The 18711-nt window shown below is 40.4% G+C and overlaps 1 long non-coding RNA gene across 1 annotated transcript in view; it reads right to left on the bottom strand.

The window, feature by feature from the left end:
- Positions 1 to 618: 618 nt before the first annotated feature.
- The window catches only part of LOC128643911 (uncharacterized), a 72623-nt gene continuing 54530 nt past the window's right edge, over positions 619 to 18711 (bottom strand). Inside the window, exon 3 of the long non-coding RNA XR_008399891.1 lies at positions 619 to 718. This is a non-coding gene — a long non-coding RNA (uncharacterized LOC128643911). The remainder of the gene's footprint in view (positions 719 to 18711) is intronic.

Here is an 18711-nt window from a genome sequence, read left to right as displayed (position 1 = left end):
CAAGCTTCCAATGAATTAAACTCATACCACATGTGTATGTAATGCTCAAGCATGTCTTGCACAAACCTGTTGTAATAAACATTTTTCACAGCAGTCATTTTGACATGAAATAGTAAGACAAATACAGGTATTAGCAATGACATTAATAAGGGTTCCATTCCATTTAGGTTTACAAGAGCCATGTTCATGCTATTGTTCAAGTGTAAAAGGGAGGTCACACTAAATACTTGCCACTTTAGCCTATAGAAGCAGTTTTTTCTGTATTTTAATACTGCATACAAATATCCTGTATTTTCTGGTTGTATTCTTATAAAGAGAATGAGAAATAATTATATATGTTCATTATACCATTGCTAAAAAAACAAATCTAATGGTGGCTTAAGACTTTTGCACATTGCTACAAAATAATACATATTCTGGAGCTCGTATTTGATTTCAATAAATAATTATATTCAGCATTTATTCAATGTTTAATGTCACACTGTTCTTATCCAAGGTGATCCTGAAAATCTGGTCTGTAAGTCTTTAAGTGACGACTGTTATTCAAGAACCCTGAGCTAGTTTACTTCAAGAAATAAAGCACACAGAAAAGGAAAAAGTAAACATACTGTATGTCATGAAGATGTCATGATTTTAGAATGTCAGGGGTTAATTTTCTTTGTCTTTTCTTTTTGTGTCCTGTATTTCCATGTCTGCTATTTACAACTTCATATCAGAACTATCAAAAAAAAAAAAAAAAGAGGCATTTTTTTTGGGAACAATGGTTTTTATTATGTACATCTGGTTGAACAAGATACAGGGGGGGGCAAATCAGAATTCTCGCTGCAGTGATCTTCATAGGCAAATATATCAACACAGAGTGACAGTGTCCTCTATAAAGACAGAGAACAGTGGTCAATTAGAGTTGAAACTCTCACATGTCTTGATCACAAATTTGACAGACATGTCATGTTTGGTATCAAAATAATCCTCACGACGTCCCAATGGAATTGCTTAAAATTGTATGTGTACTGTATCTACATAACTAAAATTATAAAAGGTATCCTATAACTTCAGCCAGGTCTTGCAATTTGGTTTATGGCATGCCATAAAAAAAGCGGTGGCTACTTTCCTTGCCCGTTCTGGAAGGGGCCTGGTCAAAAACGTATTTAACCACTTAGTGACCATTTTTCAATTTTCTTACCGTTAAAGGGACACTGACCCCAAATGTTTTCTTTCCCAATTCAGATAGAGCATGCAATTTTAAACAACTTTCTAATTTACTCCTATTATCAATTTTTCTTTGTTCTCTTGCTATCTTTATTTGAAAAAGAAGGCATATAAGCTAAGGAGCCAGCCAATTGTTGGTTCAGACCCTGGACAGCACTTGTTTATTGGTGGGTGAATTTATCCAACAATCAGCAAGAACAACCAAGGTTGTTCACCAAAAATGGTCCGGCATCTAAACTTACATTCTTGCATTTCAAATAAAGATACCAAGAGAATGAAGAAAATTTGATAATAGGAGTAAATAAGAAAGTTGCTTAAAATTGCATGCTCTATCTGAATCAATAAAGAAAAAATTTGGGTTCAGTGTCCCTTTAAGGAACAGGGCTATTTTTACATTTCTGCGGTGTTTGTGTAATTTTCCTCTTACTCATTTACTGTACCCACACATTATATACCATTTTCTCATTATTAAATGGACTTTCCATTATTTTCATCATATCTTATAATTTACTATAAATATATATATAAAAAAAAAAAAGATGAAAAATTGAAAAAAAACCCCACTTTTTCCTAAAAATCTGTTGCACATCTACAACCACCAAAAAACACCCATGCTTAATAGTTTTAGATGTTGTCCTGAGATTAGAAATATCCAATGTTTACACGTTCTTTACTTTTTTAAGCAAGTTATAGGGCAATAAGTACAAGTAGCACTTTGCTATTTCCAAAGCATTTTTTTTTCTTCAAAATTAGTGATAGTTACATTGTAACACTGATATCTGTCAGGAATCCCTGAATAACCCTCAACATGTGTATATATATATATATATATATATATATATATATATATGTATTTTTAGTAGACAACCCAAAGTATTGATCTAGGCCAATTTTGAAATATTTCATGCCTCCATTTCACCGCAAATGCGATCAAATAAAAAAAATCGTTCACTTTTTCACAAACTTTAGGTTTCTCACTAAAATTATTTAAAAAAAATGGCAATTATGGCACAAATGGCTGTAAATGCTTCTCTGGGATTCCTGATCCCCTTTGTTCAGAAATAGCAGACATATATGGCTTTGGCATTGCTTTTTGGTAATTAGAAGGCCGCTAAATTCCGCTGCGCACCACACTTTTTTTTATGCACAGCAGTTAAGGGGTTAATTAGGTAGCTTGTAGGGTTATTTTTAGCTTTTGTGTAGAGATCAGCCACCCATCTGACACATTCCATCCCCTGACTCCCCTCAAACAGGTCTCTTCCCGCCCCACCTCACAATTGTCACTGCCATCTTAAGTACTGGCAGAAAGTCTGCCAGTACTAAAATAATAAGGCCTTTTTTTTTTTTTAAAACATATTTATTTTTTATATATTATTCTGCAGTGTTGGGTCCCCCTTAGCTCCTAACCTCCCTGATACCCCCCCAAAGAGCTCTCTAACCCTCCCCCTCTACCTAATTGGCGCAACCTTGGGTACAGGCAGCTGTCTGCCAGTACCCACTTTGCAATAAAATTGGGCTGTGTTTTTTTTAGCTAATCCTACTTTTTCTGTAGTGTAGTTGCCCCTGCTCAATACCCTCCCCCATCCCTTTACCAAACATTTATTACCCCCTCCCGCTCCCTCCTTGGACTTAATGTAGCATGCGCGCTCCGAACCATCCCCCGCCCCCCTCGCACACTCCGGCACAGGATCCGGAACTCGCTCCCGCATCCCTGCTATGGCTCCCACCCACCAACGATCGGCACCATCACTGGCCAATGCAGAGAGGCCACAGAGTGGCGCTCTCTGCATCAGTGGCTAAAAAAAGGGTACTGCAGGATGCCTCAATATCGAGTCATCACTGCAATACCCTGAAAGCGTTCATCCAGCGCTTCAAACCCCTGAGGACATGCCAGGCACGTCCTTGGAAATGAAGGATCGGTTTTAGTAGGACGTGCCTGGCAGGTCCTCGGTCATTAAGGGTTTAAAGGGACACTGAACCCAGATTTTTTTCTTTCATGATTCAGACAGACCATGCAATTTTAAGCAACTTTCTACTTAACTCCTATTATCAATTTTTCTTCGTTCTCTTGCTATCTTTATTTGAAAAAGCAGGAATGAAAGCTTACGAGATCTTTGGTTTAGCACCTGGGTAGCGCTTGTGCTTGTAGCCACCTAGCAAGCAAGCGCTACCCAGGGTGCTGAACCAAAAATGGGCTGGCTCCTATGCTTACATTCCTGCTTTTTCAAATAAAAATACCAAGAGAGCAAAGAACAGAAAAAGCATAAGTTACCATTTTTCTTGCCAAGCTCCCTTGGAACAGAGATCTAAGATAGTACAGTATTAGGTTATAATTGCACTGTGATTCTTTTTTTGTGTTCATAATAAACATTCCTTTATTAAATTTCTGCCTTTGTCTAATATCTGAACTATGTTATCGAAGAGACTAATAATAACAGTGTTGTTGTTTTTTTAGCTCAATTTTTGCCAAATTGTGTTTTGGGATTTTTCTTATCCGTTACTCTCAGTAAACAAAAAACAAAAAACAAAAACAAAGAAAATAGGGCATCCAATGGTGAAGTATGTCACGGTTTAAGTATAAGTGCGGGTATGGAGAAAGGACCGTACTCACAATTTCAAAAAGCACTTATGTGCTATTTGTGCAGGCTGAACTTGTTAGGAGTCGTCCTGCTGACTCACTCTCAGGTTGCAGATGTTTTCAAAATGCCAGGTCTATCGGCAAGTCCCTAGAAAGATATTACGATCCCAACAAAACGTATTAGTTAGGTTGTGGAAGTCCCAATCGGGTACAGCTCACCAGACTCAGGGAATAATGTCAAGGTTATTTCTACCTTAATCAAAGGATCACGGCAGTACGATAATAGTTGCTTTAATAAAAGCTTAAATCAAGATAAAACAATGCGTTTCTCAGTTTCACAACCGTTTCATCTGGTGTATATTTACAATTGCCGTGACAAAATTTAAATATATATATATATATATATATATATATATATATATATATATATATATATATATATATATATATATATATATATATATAAAGAAAATTTATGCTTACCTGATAAATTTGTTTCTTTTTAGACACGATGAGTCCACGGATTTCATCCTTACTTGTGGGATATTCACCTCCTGGTCAGCAGGAGGAGGCAAAGACCACCACAGCAGAGCTGTTAAATAGCTCCTCCCTTCCCTTCCACTCCAGTCATTCAACCGAAGTTAGGAAGAGAAAGGAAAAGCCAAGGTGCAGAGGTGTCTGAAGTTTACAAAAATTAATAACCTGTCTCAAGAGAACACGGCGGGCCGTGGACTCATCGTGTCTAAAAAGAAACAAATTTATCAGGTAAGCATACATTTTCTTTATTTTTTAAAGACACAATAAGTCCATGGATTTCATCCTTACTTGAGGGATACAATACCAAAGCTAGAGTACACGGATGATAAGGGAGGGACAAGATAGGGAACCTAAACGGAAGCACCACTGCTTGAAGAACCTGTCTCTCAAAAGCAGCCTCAGCCGAGGCAAAAGTATCAAATTTGTAAAATTTAGAAAAAGTGTGAAGAGAGGACCAAGTTGCAGCCTTGCAAATCTGTTCTATAGAAGCTTCATTTTTGAATGCCCATGAGGAAGCAACAGCCCTAGTGGAATGAGCCATAACTCTTTCAGGAGGCTGCTGTCCAGCAGTCTCATATGCAAAATGGATGATACTCTTCAGCCAAAAACGTAGCTTTCTGACCCTTACGTTTTCCAGAGAAAATGACAAACAGAGAAGAAGACTGACAAAAGTCTTTAGTCGCTTATAAATAAAACTTTAAAGCACGGACAACGTCCAGATTGTGCAGAAGACGTTCCTTCTGAGAAGAAGGATTAGGACACAAGGAAGGAACAACAATTTCCTGATTAATGTTCCTGTCTGAAACAACCTTAGGAAGGAACCCTAGGTTAGCACGTAAAACTACTTTATCCGAATGGAAAATAAGGTAAGGCGAATTGAATTGCAACGCCGAAAGCTCAGACACTCTTCGAGCTGAAGAAATAGCAATAAGAAGTAAAACTTTCCAAGATAACAACTTAATATCGAAGGAATGCATAGGCTCCAACGGAGCCCCTAGAAGAAGTTGAAAAACTAAATTCAGACTCCATGGAGGAGTAACCGGTTTGAACACAGGTCTGAACCTTACCAAGGCCTGACAAAATGATAGTACATTAGGAACATCCGCCAGACGTTTGTGAAACAAAATAGATAATGCCGAGATTTGACCCTTTAGGGAACTAGACGATAAGCCTTCTTCAAACCTTCTTGGAGAAGAGACAAAATTCTAGGGATCCTAACTCTACTCCATGAGTAGCCCTTGGATTCACACCAAAGAGATATTTACGCCATATCTTATGATAAATCTTTCTAGTTACAGGCTTGCTAGCCTGAATCACGGTCTCTATAACCAAGACAGAAAAACCAAGCTTAGACAAAAGTAAGCGTTCACTCTCCAAGAAGTCAGCTTCAGAGAAACTAGATTTGGGTGAAAGAAAGACCCCTGAATTAGAAAGTCCTTCTTCAACAGAAGTCTCCACAGTGGCAGAAATGACAAATCCACCAGATCCGTATAGCAAATCCCGCGAGGTCAAGCAGGAGCAATGAGGATCACTGATGCCCTTTTCTGCTTGATCCAAGCAATGACACGAGTAAGAAGCGCAAACAGAAAAGTTTGGAATGCTAGACTGAAAATTCAAGGAACCGCCACAGCATCTATCAGTTCCACCTGGGAGTCCCTGGACCTTTACCCGTATCCTGGGAGCTTGGCACTCTGTTGAGATGCCAAGAGGTCTAATTCCAGCTGACCCCACCTAAGAATAAGTCTGGAGAACACTTCCGGATGGAGTTCCCACTCCCCTGGAAGAAAGATCTGCCTGTTCAGAAAATCCGCCTCCCAGTTGTCCACACCTGGGATGTGGATCGTCGATAGACAAGAATGGGCCTTGCAACTGGAACCTGATAAACCGGACCAAGGCTAAGTGAGGCCAGGTCAAAAGAGCATTGAAGATCGGTCTCAGCTCTAGGAATTTTATAGGAAGAACAGACTCTGAGTCCACACTCCCTGAGGCTATTAGGGAACCCTAGAAGGCTGGCGTCTGTTGACACAATCACCCCAGATGGTCTGCGAAAGCAGGTTCCCTGGAAAAGATGATCCAGAGAAAACCACCATTGAAGAGAATCCCTTGTCTCCTGCTCCAAATGTATTCGATGAGACAAATCCACATAATCTCCGTTCCATTTCCTGAGCATGTTTAACTACAGAGGTCAGAGAAGGAACCGAGCAAACGGGATGATGACAGCTACCCTCAGCCCGATCACCTCCATTTATTGGGCTACTGATGGCCAAGGAGTGGATTGAAGAGCTAGACAAGTCTCGAAAATCTTTGATAAACTGACTTCTGTCAGAAAAAAACTCCATCGACAGGGTATCTATTATGGTTCCCAAAGAAATCACCCTTGTATTTGGGACTAAGGAACTCTTATCCAAATTTACCTACCCACCGTAAGATCGCAGGAAGGAAAACAACATTTCCGTGTGGAATCTTGCTTGTTTTAAGGATGGCGTCTGGACTAGAAAGTCGTCCAGATAGGGCGCCACTGCAATGCCCCATAACCAAAGTACTGCCAATAGCAATCCCAGAACCTTTGAGAAAATTCTAGGAGCTGAGGCAAGACCGAAGAGAAAAACCACGAATTGGAAGTGATGGTCTATAAAAGCAAACCTTAGAAACTTGTGATGATCCCTGTGAATGGGAACATGCAGGAACGCGTAATTTAAATCCACTATTGTCATAAATAGACCCTCCTGGACCAAAGGGAAAATGGAACGAATAGCTTCTATCTTGAAGGACTGTACTCTGAGAAATTCGTTCAGATTCTTGAGATCTAAAATTGGCCTGAAGGTTCCCTCTTTCTTAGGGAACTACAAATAGATTTGAATAAAAATCCCAGACCCTGTTCCTGAACCGGAACAATCACTCCCAGTTTGGAAAGGTCTCTTACGCACTGTAAGAACATCTCTTTTTTTTTTTTTTGCCTGGTCTGCAAACAATTTGGAAGCAGAAAACCTGCCTCTGGGAGGAAAAAATCTTGAATTCTAACTTGCATCCCTGGGAAAACTATTTCTATTACCCAGGGATCCCGAAAGACTCGAACCCAAGCCTGAGTGAGGCAGGAAAGTCTGCCCCCTACAAGATCTGGGGTAAGCCCTTCATGCTGTATTTGATCCAACAGCAGGCTAAAAAATTTTTTTCCAAAAGAGATTATTTTTGACAAGCCAGGTCCCAACAAGGACTTCTCCTTGTAAGGAATTGCTAAAAACTTAGAACCTTACTCTACGGATGCATGCTCCAAGTCTAACTAAAGGCTCTGTGAGCTGGAACGTAGACCCCTGAAACCTATGCTCCGAGTTTGAAAATTGGAAGGAAGAATTTGAAATAAAGGAATTAGCCAATCAGAAAATTCTTATCCTATCCTGGATTTTATCCAAGGGAGATTCTGATTTAGAAAACCAGTATGCCGTCACACTAGAGAGGACAGCCAAGTACACAGCTGGTTGCCATAGTAAACCTCAGTGTACAGTTTTCTAATGTTTTCCCAAAGGACCTGCCTTGGCGGAGTCGGATATGGGAAACATCCTTCCAAATATAGGGAATACGGTCTCTTCCGTTCCTTATAACTCACTGGACGCACTAGGATAGAGCACCTCAGGAGTGTCGGAGACCCCCAAGGTAGCTAAAACCTCCTAAAGTATCAAATGGGGATGAGCAAGCTAGAAAACCAACCTCAGGATCAAATAAAATATTATTCATCTGAGACTGAGAAATCTCCTCTCAGATAATCCTGAAGTATTTTCCTCTCAGGTAACGGGGAAGAACCATTCGGAATAGCAACTACGGAACCAATCACCTAAATGACTGAAAATAATTCCTCTAGAAATGTTTTCTACCATGTGGGAAAAACATAATGTATGAAATGTAGATAAAAAAGCTCCAAATGGATTGTGAGAGGAAGCGCAGGGCACTGCATGTGAGTCATAAAATTTTGTGGAACTATAAGATAAAATTGTGGCATAGGTTGACCATTGTCAACAGACTCCCAAACAGCAAAAGCCATAGAAGGAGTAGGTTCAAGAAAAAGTAAAAATATTTTACCAAAAATTTTGACACAAAAAAATATGTTACGGTTTCCTTAAATTTTAAAAAGTAACCTTATTCTTTCTGAGCTTTTGCACCATCCTAAGACACAAAGGATGAATTAAATAACTAAATAACTGAAATTCTTTTAATAAAAATAAGAGATGAAAAAAACGTTACTGTCTCTTTAAATTTCAAACGGTAACTTTTTCTTTATACGTGCAGGATTAGAATGGATTAGCAAACAAAATTGCAGCAGCTACTGAAACCTCAGATATTGTGCTGAGGTGCCCATCTGCCCAAAATGTAAATGTCATAAGACTCATTTAGCACCTCAGAGTAATGCATATTAAACCATTTATTTCCCTTTGTGAAATTTACATGGAGAAACGAATATACATAAAACAGTCTGACACTGTACTCTCTTAGCGTGCTATCTGGACCCGCAATGAAAAAGCAAAAACACTAAGGCTGTGTCAGATGCTCTGCCACCGATATAGTAATGGAGGCGAAGAGCGTAATCCAACACAGTCTCCACATGGCTCCGCCCCTCATGGGGACACATTGGGGACGATTAAGCTACCGCATGTCATGTAGCTCTACAGACCAAAAGAGTGACCCATACACCATTTCCTGAGACCATATAATATTGTCCCAAATGATTGATGTGTTAGAATATCGCCACATTAACGTTTTCAGTTTGATCTCCTTAGCCTAGTAGCCAAAAACGGAACCATCTCTCGGTCGGTATATTACTTACTAAATTAAAATCGAAGAGAAACACCCTCAAAGCCATAAACTGAAATTAACTCCTGCCAGTGCCTGCATAAAAATAGCTGCCAATAGTCCTCTCCATCTAGGAGAATTTAAGTGTCCCATCACAATTAAGAGCCCTATTTCTTATCCCTTGATTATGTGATTGTCCAGTAATTTAGTGCTCACTTTACTTCTGAGTTTTTTTTATGTCCCCAGAAAATATTAAATTTAGCACTTACCTTGAACTTCTGCCTGCAGCAAGGCAGCTTCACCGGCTTGAGAGGTCCTCTACCTCACATCGACCTGTGGAGAAATAAAGTGCTGAGTAATCTTCACCTCAGACTATAGGATATAGGGCAGCATGAAATACATAGGAGGCGCAGTGAGAATTATGTCCCACAAGTTGCCATTGCTCTAAAGCCACCAATAGCTCTACTGAAGAGAATGATATGGACTACGGCTACACCCTAGAACAAAGTAGCACACTCTGGCACTACTTTAAAAATAATAAACTCTTGATTGAAGAATCTATACTAACACCTCACTTTACCTCTTCCTATCACTAACATAGGCAAAGAGAATGACTGGAGTGGGAGGGAAGGGAGGAGCTATTTAACAGCTCTGCTGTGGTGCTCTTTGCCTCCTCCTGCTGACCAGGAGGTGAATATCCCACAAGTAAGGATGAAATCCGTGGACTCATCGTGTCTTTAAAAATAAATAATAATTGGCACAGAGTAAAATTGTAGTGAAAAAAAAAATCATTCAATAGATCTATGAAAGGTTCTGACAGTGCCAATAACAAATTTGTGTGGTATGTAGATACACTACAGGAGTTATAGATACCTTTAAGTCAAATGTGACTAAAGATGTTTTAAAATATCTTCACACATCACATGTGGATCATCTTTAGTTATCTATATCCTTGAGTGTATTTGTGACATACAGTACGTAGGCAGAACATCAAGACAGATAAGAAAAAGATAGGGAGAACATCTCAAAAATGTAAAAAATCCCATGCTCAAACACAGTTTTCCAAAAATAGGTTGAGAAAGAGACCTATTGGATCTAGAAACTTTATCTCCTTTTGGGTTAAATTAAAATATAGATATGACAGCTTTTAATAGTTAATCTCCTATAGGGACATTCATTTTCAAATATAGATTTAGTTAGGCTTATACCTCAAATACCTGGCACAAGATAATATATGTACAGTTTATATAGTCACAGTGAACATTTAACATGACACGATAATTCAAAAGGACAGACATAGAACCTACACACAAATGATTGTCGTGATAACGCAATGTTTTATTATAACTCTATAATCCTCTATATTAAATATGAGATTAGTCCAACTCCATTTATTTGCCATGCATATTATCTAACTATATTTCACTTTATATGTTTAAGAGTAGATTAATTAGCACCCACATATAATACACCTGCACATAGGATCTTTTGATACCGATTTAGTATTAGATATTAATATGTAATCATATTTACATCATTTATCCATTTTCTCATATAAGTATATATAATTTTTTTCTTTATACTTGTAAATGTGCCATTTTTATTAAGAATATAATTATACAATTTTTAGATTGGTATCCATATGAAGGATAATATTAACTTGTATTTTACTGTGCAATTGGTATGCCGATGTGAGGGATGCAATGCGAAGCATTTTAATACATAACCAAATTGGATACTTTAGATCTCAAGTTTTACAAATGGCTAATTAGTATACACATCATCTGATTGGTTTTCAGTAAACGTCAATAGTGTTTACAAAATGAACACCTATTGGAAGTACTGTCGTATCAAATGTCATGATGACGTCGATCAGCAGTTTACGTATGTGCACGAATCACACAGGCACACCAACCCATCCGATATTTAAACTCAATCACGGCAATGGTAAGTATACAACTGATGAAACAGTTTTGAAACCGAGAAACGCGTTGTGTTTTTATCTTGATTTTAGCTTTTATTAAAGCAACTTTTATCATACTGCTGTGATCCTTTGATTAAGGTAGAAATAACCTTGACATTATTCCCTGAGTCTGGTGAGCTGTACTCGATTGGGACTTCCACAACCTGATACATTTTTTTGCGAACGTTGTCATGATACACTTATGAGTAGTTAATACCTGGATTGGCTACCCAGCAGAGGCAGTATTGTGGTCTCAGCATTGCCAGGTTTAATGCAAACAGCTCTTTTGTTGTGTTACATCTTTGTAAATGAATGCTGTAATCTAAGGCCCCCTCCCTTTGGTGGCTGGTATTTCCTGATGCTGTGAGTTAAGGCTTGCTATGTATGGTTAGATGTTGTAAATTATAACAAAGGCGGGGGCCTTGACAAGACAAAGAAGAAAACATAATTTATGCTTACCTGATAAATTTATTTCTCTTGTAGTGTGTTCAGTCCACGGGTCATCCATTACTTATGGGATATATTCTCCTTCCCAAGAGGAAGTTGCAAGAGGAACACCCAAGCAGAGCTATATAGCTCCACCCCTCACATGTCATATCCAGTCATTCGACCGAAACAAGATGAGAAAGGAGAAACTATAGGGTGCAGTGGTGCCTGGAGTTTTAATTAAAATTTAGAACTGCCTCAAAAAAAGACAGGGCGGGCCGTGGACTGAACACACTACAAGAGAAATAAATTTATCAGGTAAGCATAAATTATGTTTTCTCTTGTCAAGTGTGTTCAGTCCACGGGTCATCCATTACTTATGGGATACCAATACCAAAGCTAAAGTACACGGATGATGGGAGGGACAAGGCAGGAACTTTAAACAGAAGGAACCACTGCCTGTAGAACCTTTCTCCCAAAAACAGCCTCCGAAGAAGCAAAAGTGTCAAATTTGTAAAATTTTGAAAAGGTATGAAGTGAAGACCAAGTTGCAGCCTTGCAAATCTGTTCAACAGAGGCCTCATTCTTAAAGGCCCCGGTGGAAGCCACAGCTCTAGTGGAATGAGCTGTAATTCTTTCAGGGGGCTGCTGTCCAGCAGTCTCATAGGCTAAACGTATTATGCTACGAAGCCAAAAAGAGAGAGAGGTGGCCGAAGCCTTTTGACCTCTCCTCTGTCCAGAATAAACGACAAACAGAGAAGAAGTTTGTCGAAAATCCTTAGTTGCCTGTAAGTAGAACTTCAGGGCACGGACTACGTCCAGATTATGCAAAAGACATTCCTTCTTTGAAGAAGGGTTAGGACATAATGATGGAACAACAATCTCCTGATTGATATTTCTATTAGAAACAACCTTAGGTAAGAACCCAGGTTTAGTACGCAAAACTACCTTGTCTGAATGAAAAATCAGATAAGGAGAGTCACAATGTAAGGCAGATAACTCAGAGACTCTCCGAGCCGAAGAAATAGCCATCAAAAACAGAACTTTCCAAGATAAAAGCTTAATATCAATGGAATGAAGGGGTTCAAACGGAACACGTTGAAGAACTTTAAGAACCAAGTTTAAGCTCCACGGGGGAGCAACAGCTTTAAACACAGGCTTAATCCTAGCCAAAGCCTGACAAAAAGCCTGGACGTCTGGGTTCTCTGCCAGACGTTTGTGAAAAAGAATAGACAGAGCAGAAATCTGTCCCTTAAACCCTTTTCTAAACCCTCTTGTAGAAAAGACAATATCCTAGGAATCCTAACCTTACCCCATGAGTAACTCTTGGATTCACACCAATGTAAATATTTACGCCATATCTTATGGTAAACTTTTCTGGTAACCGGTTTCCGAGCCTCTATCAATGTATCAATAACCGACTCCGAGAAACCACGCTTTGATAGAATCAAGCGTTCAATCTCCATGCAGTCAGTCTCAGAGAAAATAGGCTTGGATGTTTGAAAGGACCCTGAAGTAGAAGGTCCTGCCTCAGAGGCAGAGACCATGGTGGACAGGACGACATGTCCACTAGGTCTGCATACCAGGTCCTGCGTGGCCACGCAGGCGCTATCAGAATCACCGATGCTCTCTCCTGTTTGATCCTGGCAATCAGACGAGGCAGCAACGGAAACGGTGGGAACACATAAGCCATGTTGAAAACCCAAGGGGCTGCTAGTGCATCTACCAGCACCGCTCCCGGGTCCCTGGACCTGGATCCGTAACGAGGAAGCTTGGCGTTCTGGCGAGAAGCCATGAGATCCAGTTCCGGTTTGCCCCAACGAAGAATCAGTTGAGCAAAAACCTCCGGGTGAAGTTCCCACTCCCCCGGGTGAAAGGTCTGGCGGCTTAGAAAGTCCGCCTCCCAGTTCTCCACGCCTGGGATGTAGATCGCTGACAGATGGCAAGAGTGAGACTCTGCCCAGCAAATTATCTTTGAGACTTCTAACATCGCTAGGGAACTCCTGGTTCCCCCTTGATGATTGATGTAAGCCACAGTCGTGATGTTGTCCGACTGAAATCTGATGAACCTCAGTGTTGCTGAGGCCAAGCTAGAAGAGCATTGAATATCGCTCTTAATTCCAGAATGTTTATTGGAAGGAGTTTCTCCTCCTGAGTCCATGATCCCTGAGCCTTCAGGGAATTCCAGACTGCGCCCCAGCCTAGAAGGCTGGCATCTGTTGTTACAATCGTCCAATCTGGTCTGCGAAAAGTCATTCCCTTGGACAGATGAATCCGAGACAACCACCAGATAAGAGAATCTCTGGTCTCCTGGTCCAGATTTAGTAAAGGGGACAGATCTGAGTAATCCCCATTCCACTGACTCAGCATGCATAATTGCAGCGGTCTGAGATGCAGGCGCGCAAATGGCACTATGTCCATTGCCGCGACCATTAAGCCGATTACTTCCATGCACTGAGCTACTGATGGGCTTGGAATGGAATGGACACGGCAAGCATTTAGGATTTTTGATAACCTGGACTCCGTCAGGTAAATCTTCATCTCTACAGAATCTATAAGAGTCCCTAGAAAGGGAACCCTTGTGAGTGGTAACAGAGAACTCTTTTCCATGTTCACTTTCCACCCATGCGACCTCAGAAATGCTAGAACTATCTCTGTATGAGACTTTGCATTTTGAAAACTTGACGCTTGTATCGGAGCCACCGCTATGCCTCGCGGTCTTAGTACCGCCAGAAGCGAGCCCAGAACCTTTGTAAAAATTCTCGGGGCCGTAGCTAACCCGAACGGAAGAGCTACAAACTGGTAATGCCTGTCTAGAAAGGCAAACCTTAGGTACCGATAATGATCTTTGTGAATCGGTATGTGAAGGTAGGCATCCTTTAAGTCCACTGTGGTCATTTACTGACCCTCTTGGATCATGGGTAGGATAGTTCGAATAGTCTCCATTTTGAATGATGGAACTCTTAGGAATTTGTTTAAGATCTTTAGGTCCAAGATTGGTCTGAAGGTTCCCTCTTTCTTGGGAACCACAAACAGATTTGAGTAAAATCCATGCCCTTGTTCCGTCCACGGAACTGGGTGGATCACCCCCATTACTAGGAGGTCTTGTACACAGTGAAGAAAAGCCTCTTTCTTTATTTGGTTTGCTGATAACCTTGAAAGATAAAATCTCCCTTGTGGAGGAGAAGCTTTGAAGTCCAGAAGGTATCCCTGAGATATAATCTCCAACGCCCAGGGATCCTGGACATCTCTTGCCCAAGCCTGGGCGAAGAGAGAAAGTCTGCCCCCCACCAGATCCGTTTCCGGATAGGGGGCCCTCTCTTCATGCTGTCTTAGGGGCAGAAGTAGGCTTTCTGGCCTGCTTGCCCTTGTTCCAGGACTGGTTGCTTTTCCAACCCTGTCTGTAACGAGTAGCAGTTCCTTCCTGTTTTGGAGCGGAGGAAGTTGATGCTGCTCCTGCCTTGAAATTACGAAAGGCACGAAAACTAGACTGTTTGACCTTTGATTTGGCCCTGTCCTGAGGAAGGGTGTGACCCTTACCTCCAGTAATGTCAGCAATAATCTCCTTCAAGCCGGGCCCGAATAAGGTTTGCCCTTTGAAAGGAATATTAAGCAATTTAGATTTAGAAGTTACATCTGCTGACCAGGATTTAAGCCATAGCACTCTGCGCGCCTGAATGGCGAATCCGGAGTTCTCAGCCGTTAGTTTGGTTAAATGCACAACGGCATCCGAAACAAATGCATTATCTAGCTTAAGGGCTTTAAGCTTGTTCAAAATCTCATCCAATGGTGCTGTGCGATTAGCCTCTTCCAGAGACTCAAACCAGAAAGCCGCTGCAGCAGTGACGGGCGCAATGCATGCAAGGGGCTGTAATATAAAACCTTGTTGAACAAACATTTTCTTAAGGTAACCTTCTAATTTTTTTATCCATTGGATCTGAGAAAGCACAACTATCCTCCACCGGAATAGTGGTACGCTTGGCTAAAGTAGAAACTGCTCCCTCCACCTTAGGGACCGTCTGCCATAAGTCTCATGTGGTGGCGTCTATTGGAAACATTTTTCTAAATATCGGAGGAGGGGAAAAAGGCACACTGGGTTTATCCCACTCCTTGTTAATAATCTCTGTAAGCCTTTTAGGTATAGGAAAAACGTCAGTACACACCGGTACCGCATAGTATTTATCCAGCCTACATAATTTTTCTGGGATTGCAACCGTGTCGCAATCATTCAGAGCCGCTAATACCTCCCCTAGTAATACACGGAGGTTCTCAAGCTTAAATTTAAAATTTGATATTTCTGAATCCGGTCTCCCTGGATCAGATCCGTCACCCACAGAATGAAGCTCTCCGTCCTCATGTTCTGCAAATTGTGACGCAGTGTCAGACATGGCCCTTATATCATCAGCGTGCTCTGTCCTTAACCCAGAGCTATCGTGCTTGCCTCTTAACTCAGGCAAATTAGATAATACTTCTTTCATAACATTAGCCATATATTGTAAAGTGATTTGTAAGGGCCTTGATGTGCTTGGCGCCACAATCTCACCCACCTCCTGAGCGGGAGGCGAAGGTACTGACACGTGAGGAGAGTTAGACGGCATAACTTCCCCCTCGTTGTCTGGTGATAATTTCTTTACCAGTAAAGACCGACTTTTATTTAAAGTAACATCAATACAATTGGTACACATATTTCTATTGGGCTCCACATTGGCCTTTAAACATAATGAGCAAGCAGATTCATCTGTGTCAGACATGTTTAAACAGACTAGCAATGAAGCTATCAAGCTTGGAAATTTCTTTCAATAAGTTTACAAGCAATATAAAAAACGCTGCAGCGCTTTTAAAAACACAAAAAAACTGTCACAGTTGAAATAACAATGAACTAATACGGTTATAGCAACCAATTTTAAACAGTAAATGTATGAAATTAGCAGAGGATTGCACCCATTAGCAAAAGGATGATTAACCCCTCAATACCCAAAACGGATAATCAATTTAAGATTTAACGCGTTTCTCACAGTCAAACACACTGTCACAGGTCTGCTGTGACTGATTACCTCCCTCAAAAATGAATTTTGAAGACCCCTGAGCTCTCTGGAGACGTCCTGGATCAAAGAGGAAGAAGCAGGAAGACTGTGCTAGAATTTTAACTGCGCAACAAGGCGCTAAAAAAAAGGTCCCTCCCACTCATATCACAACAGTGGGAGACCTGATATAACGGTGTCTGTGCAGAAATATACGTTAGCCATGTGGAAAAAAATCATGCCCAAAAAGATTTATCACCAAAGTACCTCACAAAACGAATAACATGCCAGTAAACGTTTTAAAAAACAACTTTCCAGTGTTATGCAAAGTTATCACTAAGCCTGCTACCAGTCGCTTCTACTGCAGTTAAGGCTCATACATTTATTTCAGTACTAACAGTATTTAAAGTTAAATTCTAGTCCCTAGAAAATAACTCAACTGCGCATACATTTATCAGCCTGATACCAGTCGCTACTACTGCATTAAAGGCTGTACTTACGTCATATGGGTAACAGCAGTGTTTTCATAGTCAATTCCATTCCTAGAAAATATTTTACTGCACTTACCTCATTTGCGGGGGACCCCGCATGCTATTCCCTTCTCTGAAAGTACCCCACTCCTCAGAATGTGCGAGAACAGCCAGTGGATCTTAGTTACGTCTGCTAAGATCATAGAAAAAACGCAGGCAGATTCTTCTTCTAAATACTGCCTGAGAGAACAAACAGCACACTCCGGTGCTATTTTAAAATAATAAACTTTTGATTGAAGAATGTTACTCCTGTCTCCTCTCACAACCTCCTTTGTTGAGACTTGCAAGAGAATGACTGGGTATGACATGTGAGGGGTGGAGCTATATAGCAGCTCTGCTTGGGTGATCCTCTTGCAACTTCCTGTTGGGAAGGAGAATATATCCCATAAGTAATGGATGACCCGTGGACTGAACACACTTAACAAGAGAAAGCTGAGTTTTAATTGTATTTAACAGACCCTTTTAGTCAGAACCACCAGTCTGGGACCAGAAGGAGTAACATCACTGACTGCAAGTTCTCCATATATCTTAAGGAACTTGGTAATACGTTTAGATATTGTGTAATGTTATGTCCCAGTTTATTTTAAAGAAATTGATCTTTGCATACATTTTATTTTGAAAGTTCTTATAATTTGGCACTGCATAGCCTTGTATTGGTATTTTTGTTATTAAACATATAGAAAATCTAATTCTGTTTTTGGGCTCTAATATCTGAATTCACACTCTGAAGAGACAAGGATAAAGGCACGTTACCTAATTGTTAATTTTGTGTGCGCTATTGGGGTTTCCAAGACATCACTTTATTCAGAGTTCTTGGTTGTGGCAGGATTTTGTTAAACTGGGGTGTTGTGAGCAGGATTTGGGGGTTAATTTGGGGTCCCTTTAAGTCCTTTGTAGAGTTAAAGGTAAGGGAACCAGAGTACTATTAACCCCATCATGCCCACAACCCTCCCCCATTGAGGAATGTGTATTTAGGTGAAAGTAAAGGAGAAACAAGGGAGGTTAGATGTCTTCCAGGAGCTACTGCTCACAGGGATAAGAATCATATTTTGAGAATTGTTAAGGCAGCAGGAAAGGGAAGTGAGTTAGATGTGATTGTTCATTTAGGAACAAATGATCTGGCTAGTAATCATGTTGCTGCTGTTCAGAAAGAGTTTTGTGACCTAGGTAATCATTTAGAGACTGTGGCATCAACTCTATCATTTTCTGCTATTTTACCTGTGTATGGCCAGGAAGCAGGAAAGATGGAGCGGATAACAACATTTAATTATTGGTTAGATAAGTGGTGCAGGGAACGAGGATTTGGTTTTATTGGCCATTATAGCTCTGTTTGGAAAGATACTAGGTTATTTAGGAGAGATGGCTTGCATTTGGATGCTAGAGTATCTGGGAGAGGAGTTCAAATACTTTATTAGAAATCATTTAAACTAATAAAGGGGGGTAGCATTAATATATCCACCTGCCCCCCACAGCATGCCAAAACTGTTAGTCCAAGTAACCATTCTAGAAATTCTAGTAGAAAAATTCTTCGTGCCATGAGCACAAATGCTTGCAGCTTAGGAAATAAATTACCTGAACTCATTTCAATAATGACTAGGGACAACTTGGATTTAGTAGCTATAACAGAAACATGGTACAATGATTTGCATGACTGGGACATAGTCA

This window comes from Bombina bombina, unplaced genomic scaffold, assembly GCF_027579735.1.
Source record: "Bombina bombina isolate aBomBom1 unplaced genomic scaffold, aBomBom1.pri scaffold_496, whole genome shotgun sequence".
Classification (NCBI taxonomy): Eukaryota; Metazoa; Chordata; class Amphibia; order Anura; family Bombinatoridae; genus Bombina; species Bombina bombina.
This window is presented reverse-complemented; position numbering and strand designations above follow the sequence as displayed.